The following is a 10,678-nucleotide window of genomic DNA, read 5'->3' as shown; positions in this document are numbered from 1 at the left end:
CACATTAAACCTCTAACAGTTGATTTCACTGCAGGACTGAGCAGCCATCACTCATGTGAGGGTGGCTGCCATGGCGACGCTGCAGTTGATCCAATTTTTCACAGACAGCTGGGACCTCTAACAGCTGGAGGGTAGATCTCTGTGGAGGGATAGGGCTCATGTGAATACTTTCAAAGCAGTTCTGAAAAGTTTGCTTAACTGTGTTAAACTGTGGCATAAACATAAATGCTGTTTTGCTTCCATTCTGGAAAATTAGACTCACAAAAGTAATTATCATCAGATTATTTTTCCTGTGCAGACGGAATGAAAGCATTTGAAAATAATGAAAAATGGCTGAAAACCTAGAAGTATTGTGTGAAGCCACAAAATGTTCAAACATTTTTTAATAAAGCTGCATTTGAAAAAAGTTTCACGAAGCTAAACCCCTCTTATTCTCTCCCATTTTTTTCTTTTGTAGTTACGTGTATTTGTTTATCTCACTCCCTCAAGTTTCTTAAACACTCTTAACCCTCTGGGCTCTGTGGTGGCCATTTGTGGCCACTTCACTTTTTCCAACCATTTTCGCTGTGTTAAAGCAAATGAAATGAAACTTTCCAAGGGTCTCGATTTTTTTTCAGATTTTTCAATTTTTAACTTCAGCTCCTTAAATACATCAATAATATACACTATACATCAAATTGTTCCTCTTGGCTCTATCGTGGCCATTTTTGGCCAATTGAAACCCATTATAACCACCTTTTTTGATTCCTTGTTATTTACAGTACTAAATCATGCAATTTAGGTAAAATTGCTTTCATTCTAAACTCAACACATGAAAATTGTAGTTTTTAATGTTTTTTACCAAATGACACCATTTACCCATTTTTGGCCAAACAAGCAATTACATGTAATATTCTTAGTTTCCAATAGCGATGTTTGATGGCTTACCACGCTCCAATGGACCAAAAGAATGAAACAATTTTGACATAAGTTTGATCTTAAGGATCTAATTGTTTGTGCATGACATTGCAGCACAAACATGTATTTGCAAGACAGACTGGAATAAATAATGACGCATCAAATATTACATAGGCTGCAGTGAATTTCTGTTGATGCAGGCTATTGAGCTTTGAGGTTCCCAGTCAAACTTAGCTTTGAAGCTGTTGAGACAACGCCGGTCTCTGCGATTCTTTTGGTCCTGGTAGAGACCACGCTGAGATGTTTCCATGTTTTACACAATCCTTTTATTACCCATTATTCTTACAGATACATCTGGAGATCAGCACAATGCATTCCTATGCAGTCCTATGCTAAAGGCTGATCTAAAGAACTCACACAACAATTACATTTATAACCTCTGGTCTCCTCCCCCCTACAGTAAACACCTCCAGGGAGTGCAGAATTATTAGGCAAGTTGTATTTTTGAGGAATAATTTTATTATTGAACAACAACCATGTTCTCAATGAACCCAAAAAACTCATTAATATCAAAGCTGAATGTTTTTGGAAGTAGTTTTTAGTTTGTTTTTAGTTTTAGCTATTTTAGGGGGATATCTGTGTGTGCAGGTGACTATTACTGTGCATAATTATTAGGCAACTTAACAAAAAACAAATATATACCCATTTCAATTATTTATTTACTGTTCAGAGAGGTGTACTGTTTTCCCTCCTTGTAAATCTCACATTTGATGATGGACCACAGGTTCTCAATGGGGTTCAGATCAGGTGAACAAGGTGGCCATGTCATTAGTTTTTCTTCTTTTATACCCTTTCTTGCCAGCCACGCTGTGGAGTACTTGGACGCGTGTGATGGAGCATTGTCCTGCATGAAAATCATGTTTTTCTTGAAGGATGCAGACTTCTTCCTGGACCACTGCTTGAAGAAGGTGTCTTCCAGAAACTGGCAGTAGGACTGGGAGTTGAGCTTGACTCCATCCTCAACCCGAAAAGGCCCCACAAGCTCATCTTTGATGATACCAGCCCAAACCAGTACTCCACCTCCACCTTGCTGGCGTCTGAGTCGGACTGGAGCTCTCTGCCCTTTACCAATCCAGCCACGGGCCCATCCATCTGGCCCATCAAGACTCACTCTCATTTCATCAGTCCATAAAACCTTAGAAAAAGCAGTCTTGAGATATTTCTTGGCCCAGTCTTGACGTTTCAGCTTGTGTGTCTTGTTCAGTGGTGGTCGTCTTTCAGCCCTTCTTACCTTGGCCATGTCTCTGAGTATTGCACACCTTGTGCTTTTGGGCACTCCAGTGATGTTGCAGCTCTGAAATATGGCCAAACTGGTGGCAAGTGGCATCTTGGCAGCTGCACGCTTGACTTTTCTCAGTTCATGGGCAGTTATTTTGCGCCTTGGTTTTTCCCACACGCTTCTTGCGACCCTGTTGACTATTTTGAATGAAACGCTTGATTGTTTGATGATCACGCTTCAGAAGCTTTGCAATTTTGAGACTGCTGCATCCCTCTGCAAGATATCTCACTATTTTTGACTTTTCTGAGCCTGTCAAGTCCTTCTTTTGACCCATTTTGCCAAAGGAAAGGAAGTTGCCTAATAATTATGCACACCTGATATAGGGTGTTGATGTCATTAGACCACACCCCTTCTCATTACAGAGATGCACATCACCTAATATGCTTAATTGGTAGTAGGCTTTCGAGCCTATACAGCTTGGAGTAAGAACCATGCATGAAGAGAATGATGTGGACAAAATACTCATTTGCCTGATAATTCTGCACTCCCTGTAGTACAGTGGCCAAGGGTGCTGACTAGGGATGGGTACCGGTGTCCGGTGCTATGATGGCACCGGTTCTGACATAAACGGTAGTAACCAGACCGAAAAGCAGCGCACATTTCGGTGCTTTATTTCGGTGCTTTTTTTTCCTGAGCTGTGATACACTTCTAGCCAATCATTTTACGTTTCCGAGGATAGTAGGCGGGGCCAGGTACGTACGTTCTGTTAGAGCAGAGCTACAGATTAAAAATGTCCAAGGCGAAGCAGTCAAAAGTCTGGCTGTACTTCACAGCAAAGCTGATACTGTGATACTGTCAAAGGAGGTAACACCAAGAATCCGATTAAACAGCTGGCGACGCATAGCGTTTTTTTTAAAAGCCGAGAAATGCGCCGTATTTGATAGCTTGCTGCGAGACCTCACACCGTGCACGTCGGGTGGGTTGCCAGCAGTGTTGGGTAAGTTACTTTAAAATAGTAACTTAGTTACATTACTAGTTACTTCTCTCAAAAGTAACTCAGTTACTTCAAGTTACTCGTTACTTTCAAAGTAACTAGTTACTAGGGAAAGTAACTTTGGTTTTACTCAGAATTCTCTTGTTAATGTGTTTCTTCCATAACTTTGCCAGTCTTCTAGCTTGCTTACTTGCCACAAGTGCACTGTGCCACCTACCAATAGAAAGGATATGATAACGTGCATATTTCCACGAGAGAAATCCCACGCCTGGACTGTCATTGACTGCTGCCATGATTCTAGCCTACGTCACAGCGTCATGTGCGCCTTTTACATCCAACACAAAAACTGCAGTCGTGGTGCTTTCGATTGTACTCAGAACTCAGAAATTCTGCCTTCTGAATAGGAAGATGTAGGTAACACCAGACTGCAGATGAGCTGCATACAGGGCTGGACTGGGAAAGAAAATTGGCCCGGGCATTTTGACTAGAAACTGGCCCACCATTATAGGAAAAATCATAAAGCCTTTGAATGAAAACAAACACTGTTGTGACAGTGATGTACACTGTTTTGATGGTATATATGCATCAATCTATCAATCGTTTGTTGTAAGATTCAGATAATTATTTTTTAAAAGCTAGACATTTTAAATGAGAATAAGAAAGAAAAGTATTTCCTTGTGCCCCCCATTCCCTGTTAATGCCCTACATGCCCCCCTGGCCACACTTTGCTAGATCCGCACCTGCACAGTTACCAGCTGTCAGCTACCTAAAAAAGGATCCTGGGGTTATTTGTCTCTCAGAAACAGTTCATAACTTCCCTTCAACTCATTCATGTCACCTAAAAGGTAAACCTTTTTCTCCATCACCTGTTCAGCTCTGATGATCCAGTAAGGACATCTCCTGGTTTCATCTTCATGTTTCCCTCTCACCAGATAACCAAACCGACATCATGACCAGCAGCTTTGCAGCTGTGGCTCCAGCAAACATCAGCTGATACTAGAAATTAATATTAAATAAATTCTAACAACAGCTGATCAAGCTTAAAAGTGCTGCTGTTGTTTAGCGCGACATCCGCTGGTTTCCTCTTTCGGCGCAAAGTGAGCGATAAACAAACAAGAGAGCCGATCAGCTGATCATTGATCAGTTTTCATGATTGAAGTAGAAACGGGAGAGGGAGGGGGGAGAATGAGAGAAGAAGAGGCAGCTGTGCAGCAAAGACAGAATAACTCCAGCTTTGTGTCTTTTTCATTGTAGCTGAATTACGGGACAAACTGTTCCTTTTCACCTCAATAAGAAACGCGTAATATTTTCTCTGAATACCAGACGGGAAGGTTGGCAACTCTAATAACTTATGAACAAAATAAGGTTCAACATCATTAACTTCATAGCACCACCCAGCTGTATAGAAACTCCGTCATGCTAGCTAGCACGCAGTACGGAAAAAGTCAGAATGAGGAAAATAAACTCCACCTAAACTTGGTTCATATCTGACCCAGAGAGACTGCAGGTCATAACTTCTTACCTGAAGTTCAGTTCACACTTGGACCGGCGGCCGCCTCGGGTCTCTTTTCCTTCTGCGTCCCTTTTCCTTCATCCACCTGCTGGCCTCCACCACTTGCTAATGTTACTGAATCTGTGGAAACTCCGCGATGCCACCACACGAAGTAACGAGTAACGACCCTATCTAAATCCCAGTAACGAGTAACGCGTTCCTGATTTTGGCATAATAACTAGTTACCGTGCTCGTTACCACAATAATAACGTAGTTACTGTAACGCGTTACTTAATAACGCGTTAGTCCCAACACTGGTTGCCAGTTATCGGACCCGGAGCAACATCCCCCAAAAACCCGAAGAATAGAGTCCTGGCCCCTAGCCCTGCCAGTGTAGCAGAAATGATGACGGATGATGATGGCAGCAGCAGCAGCCGTTCTTCTCTGCGTGAGTAGCTTAATGTTCGTGTGTAATTTACGTTGAGTAGGCTAACCACGTTATTACATTAATGCATGTAAGGTGAACTAGCAAACATCATCATAGCTACATGCGGCTGTCCTCTTGTTTGATGGCAGATACTCCCTTCACCCTGGCCAAAAAGGCTAAAATGACCAAAGAAAAAGTGGGAAACCGTTAAACATGAGAGGGTTTAAGTTTGTGTTTTTTCCATTGTTTAAGCACTGCTTCCAGCCAAGAGTGATGCCATATATGCCACATAGCTGCAGAAAAGGCTAACATTGTTATCTTTTTACAAAAAAAACCAGCTGAACATGAGAGGTTTTTGGACAAAGTTTGTGTTCTCCATTCTTTAAGCACCGGTTTGAGCACCGTTTAAGCACCGGCACCGTTTCAAAAGTACCGATTTGGCACCGGTATCGGATAAAACCTAAACGATACCCATCCCTAGTGCTGACACCCTGACCCCCATCTCCTTTTTAAGGTAGTGTCCGTTTGCCCTTTGTCTGCCCCTCACTCTCAGTAACTCTTGTTTCCTGCCCTGGGGGTGGGGGTTGATTGGCCTCCTGCCCTGCACCCCAGTTCTTTGTTCCCAATCCAGGACACTTTCTATACCCATTAACTGCCATATTGTAATATTACAAGCAATCCCAAACTATATTCTCTTTAACTCTATTCTCAACAAAGCACATGCTAAAAGCACTTTTACTCTTGTACTTTTCATAAAAAGCGAGCAGCAGGTGGAAAAGAACGTAGGAGCATTTTCTGAGAACGAGGAGCCGGCGACTGAGTGGATCCCTCATGAAGGGAAAACCATGTGGGTCCCACTACTGAAGAGAGACTGCTCTATAATCCAGTACCTACTGATATAAAACCAGGGCTCACCCTTTATGCAGTTCCCTGTGTAACGCGGTTAAAGGACCAGGGTTTTTATGTTTTTCTGTCACTGCACAAAAAAATAAAGATGCATAAAAGTCATTGATACTGTTAATTATTGCTATGCATGTAACCTCTATCATGGTTAGGAAATAAATCAGATGGCATGTATTATTTGGAAAAAGAAAAAAATTGGGATTTTATGATTTTTTTTTCCATTTATGAGTTCTTAGGATTCTGTGATCTAACTCAACGGTCCCCAACCCCCGGGCCTCGGACCGGTACCGGTCCGTGAGTCGTTGGCCACGAACGTTGAGGCTCAGGTGTGAAATGTATGGTTTTTAGGGTTTTTATCAGTTTTCAGCGTTATTTTGTTATCGTGTTTATCGTTAACTCGGTTTTCCTTGGTCTTTTCACATGTGTTATGAATAAATCTTCTTTTGTTCGCTACTGGTACTAGTTTTATTTTGTTGTATTTATCTGCGACACCTTAAAGCCCGGTCCGTGAAAATATTGTTGGGCATAAACCGGTCCGTGGCGCAAAAAAGGTTGGGAACCGCTGATCTAACTGGTATTTAAAGGTTAAAATTCTGAATTTGAATGAAATTTTGATTTTCATGAATAGCACTGATGCCAATTAAAAAAAATAAATCAATGAAAGTGGAATTTTCTTAAATATATATTAATTTTATAGCATTTTGTAAACATAAACAAGGGGTGGCAATTTTTGGCCACGAACAAGCTGAGAGGGAGTTTTTATGATTTTGCTCTCCCTGCACAAAAATAGCAAAGAATTATAATCAATGTTGATGTGAATCAATTACATGTCACAGACTCTACTATTAATAATACAAGAAATTCCAGTAGCACTGCAATGATATAAAATTATATTTATGAAAAGAACTGAAGTTAGTTAAAAGCTTTATGCAGAAAAAATGGCAAAAAAACCCAACAATATAAAAATAATAAAAATTACAGACCTAATCTGTTGGTGGACACTTTTGGCCATGGACAAGCTGAAAGGGTAGTGATTTTGAACAAACCCATATTTCTTAATCCTTAAATTATCTATGGTTGCTCTTTTTAGTATAGATGTAATACCCTCCCTGACCACAGAGGAGCGCTGCCTGATGTCAAACCTGAAACACAAAGGTGTATATAAATGAAACAGCCTCTCAAAGTGTTCACTGTTGTGGTTAAATTTAGTACTGCAGCACGTTCATGATGGGGCACACATTACTAGAGTAGCATGTGAGACACCAGGGTTCAATTCCCTGCTGGGAGATAAAGCTTTTTCTTGTTTTAATTGTTAGGAAAGTGTAGGACCATGAGAGCAACAAATCATTTGAGAGGATTTTCTTGTCAGTGACTCAGGAACAGATCATCATTCTGTGTCAATGCACATGTAAGTTTTGAAGCTCAGTAAGACAACAGAGTCATCAGATGGAGCACCCTCGAGCACCCCACCAAATGATTCCAAGAAGACCGGGTACTCTGAACTGCCGTTCAGCACATAAGCGGAAACTACAGTCCTCCGGGTCCGGGGGGCAACTAAGCGATGGTAGCTTAGACCGTAGTCTCTCGATCAAAATCAAGGAATCACCCCATAAAGTCAATTTACTACAACAAAAATAGTCTTAGTGAATTTCTGGATAGGGGAACGATGGCCACAAAACAAAAAAGCAGGAAGACTACTACGCAAACGACAAAAGAGGCAAATTTGCTTGCGCATGATGCCGCTACTGTTAGCTCTGGCGAAGACATGTCTGGTGAAGCTAACACGGAGGAAGAAGTGACGAACAAATTAATACTTAAAGAACTACGTGAATATCGACAAGAAATTAAGGGAGAGTTCACAAAGACAAATGCTAGATTGGATGAAGCTGAGAGCAGGATTGAGGGAAATGAGAGGAAACTACAAGATATGGAAGAAGTGTTAACAAGCCTGCTGCAAATGCAAGAGCAGCTACAAGAGAAGTTAACAGACCAGGAGGGCCGCTCGAGGAGAGAGAATGTGAGAATATATGGAATACCTGAGGGCGCAGAAGGAAACGCAAAAGCAATGGTAGCGTTTATCGAGAAAGTCCTGAAAGAAAATTTGGGAATCCCTGCCTCAACGGAGATAATAATGGATTGGATTTGTATAGCACTTTTCAAGGCACCCAAAGCGCTTTACAATACCACTATTCATTCACTCTCACATTCATACACTGGTGGAGGCAGCTACAGTTGTAGCCACAGCTGCCCTGGGGCAGACTGACAGAAGCGAGGCTGCCATATCGCGCCATCGGCCCCTCTGGCCAACACCAGTAGGCAAGTAGGGTAAAGTGTCTTGCCCAAGGACACAACGACCAGGACAGAGAGCCCAGGGATCGAACCGGCGACCTTCCGGTTACAGATGCAATTCCCAACCCCTGGCTCAGATGCACATTGAAAGAGCGCACCGGGGCCTGGGTCCGCAGCCTCCACCAGACGTGAAGCCCAGATCTATCCTTGTTAGATTCCAGAGTTTTAAAATGAAGGAAGAGGTGATCCATCTGGCATGGCAGAAAAAAGGTTTCACTATGGATAATCACCTAATTAGCATTGACCATGACTACGCTCCAGCAGTTCTGAAAAAGCGGAAGGAATATGCTGAAGCCAGGCGTGCATTAAAGGAAAACAAGATACGTTTCCAAACCCTGTATCCAGCCCGTTTGAGAGTACATTATGAAGATGGAAAGATAACGTATGACACGGTGGAAGAGGCAACGGCGGACATGGCGAGCCGGGGACTGCCGGTAAAAGTGATTGAAAAACCAGTGTCACTTTGGGAGAGGATTCAGCGAGCAGCATGGCAGCCCGTGAGAACAAGGCGTTCTTCGGAGGCGGCGAAGCCACGCAGCTTCAAAGACAAACTGCGAGCGTTCAGACGTTCATCACTGGATAATACAGGTTAAACTTAATCCTAACTATAAGAAATGGACTTTAGTACTGATAATCGACGGTTAAGATAAGATAAAGAGCCACACTTAACATAAATGTGTTAAGTAATTTGATCGAAATAAAGGGACAAAAGGGGAGAGGACCATCATGACTGTTGCCACAGTAGAGGGCCCTGCAACTCATTTTGGGTTGGAGGCTTTCCCTCGGACTTGCTACAGGTCAGAAAGAGGACCGTGTGGGTGGACGTCAGAAGAGGGAGAACTGTTAAGTGGTCACAACTTTATTTATTTATTTTTATTTATTTTTGTTAGTTTGTTGGTGGCAATATTTGTTTTACTGTGTTTACGAGGCAGCAGCTTATATGAAGTGGGGGAGAAAAGGGGAAATTGTAAGGTATGAATGCAGGGAGAACCAATTGAATTAATATCCTTCAATGTAAATGGAGTTCTAAATCCGGTCAAAAGAAGTAAGATTTTGTCTACATTAAAAAGGGAAAAAAGGCACAGGTGGCTTTCCTCCAGGAGACCCACCTGAGTCAATCAGAACATGATAAATTGAGAAGACAAGGTTTTAAAAATGTATTTTCGTCTTCATACAAGGGAGGACATAGGAGAGGAGTTGCTATACTTATTTCAAATACAATTAATTATGAACATATATCAGAACTACAGGATGGGGAGGGAAGGTTTATAAAAATTACGGGTAAAATTGAAGGTCAGGAAATGACGTTTATAAATGTGTATATTCCTCCAGGAAGTAACTGGACAATATATAAACAAATATTTGATTTAATGGTGAATTCACAAGGTCTGGTAATCTGTGGAGGTGATTTTAATATTAGATTGAATCCTAAATTAGATGTGTCTGGAGCATCTATTAGCTCAAATGCTCTTACAAAAAAATGTAATCAATTGATGGAGGAATTGGGGATAATTGATGTTTGGAGAGAGTTACATCCTAAAAGCAGGGACTATACCCACTACTCCTGTCCCCATAGGACTTATTCTAGAATAGACTATTTCTTTATGTTCAGTAATGATTGTACTAGAGTAAAGGGATGTCAAATTAAAACGATAGATCTTTCAGATCATAGCCCTATTTCACTGTCTTTGAGTTTAGAGAAGAAAGCAAGGAAGGTGCTGTGGAAACTGAATTCAACCATATTAAACGATCCCATACTAAAACAAAAGTTAAGAGAAGAAATAAAGGATTTTCTTGAATTAAATGATACCGGGGAAGTGTCGCAAATCATATTATGGGATACCTTAAAGGCAGTAAAGGCAGTAAAGGCTCTCTCTGCAGGAGGGGGAGACACAGGAGAGGTGGAGGAAGATCTCAGCCTGGGTGTTTATTGTCTTATGTAGTCTGGAAGATGAGTGGATGGTGGGGTGGGTGCAGTTTTCTCTGTGGTGGGGTTGGGTGGACTGTCCCGGGCTCTGTGGGGCCGGGAGGCGCTGCCTTTCTAGGCCCCGGTCTGGATGGGCCTGGGCCCCCTTTCCCTGGCGGGTCGCGGAGTATGGGGGTGCCTACTGGGGTCAGCGGGGGAGCTGGCCCCAGGGAGGGGTCACTTGCCCCTCCCTTCCTTCCCTCCCCATTTCCAGCTGCCTCCCTCTTCCCGCTCCACCACAACCACCCACACATGCAGGGCCTTGGAGTAGGGGTATGTCACCAGGGTGCAGAGGAGGCCCCCCACACCCTCTAGCAGATCATTACATGAAGGAACCTTTTAAAAAACCTTTTAAAAAAACAAGCGCGTCC

This window comes from Maylandia zebra, linkage group LG17 (assembly GCF_041146795.1).
Source record: "Maylandia zebra isolate NMK-2024a linkage group LG17, Mzebra_GT3a, whole genome shotgun sequence".
Classification (NCBI taxonomy): Eukaryota; Metazoa; Chordata; class Actinopteri; order Cichliformes; family Cichlidae; genus Maylandia; species Maylandia zebra.
The sequence above is the reverse complement of the archived record's forward strand: the minus strand, read 5'-3'. Positions refer to the sequence as shown.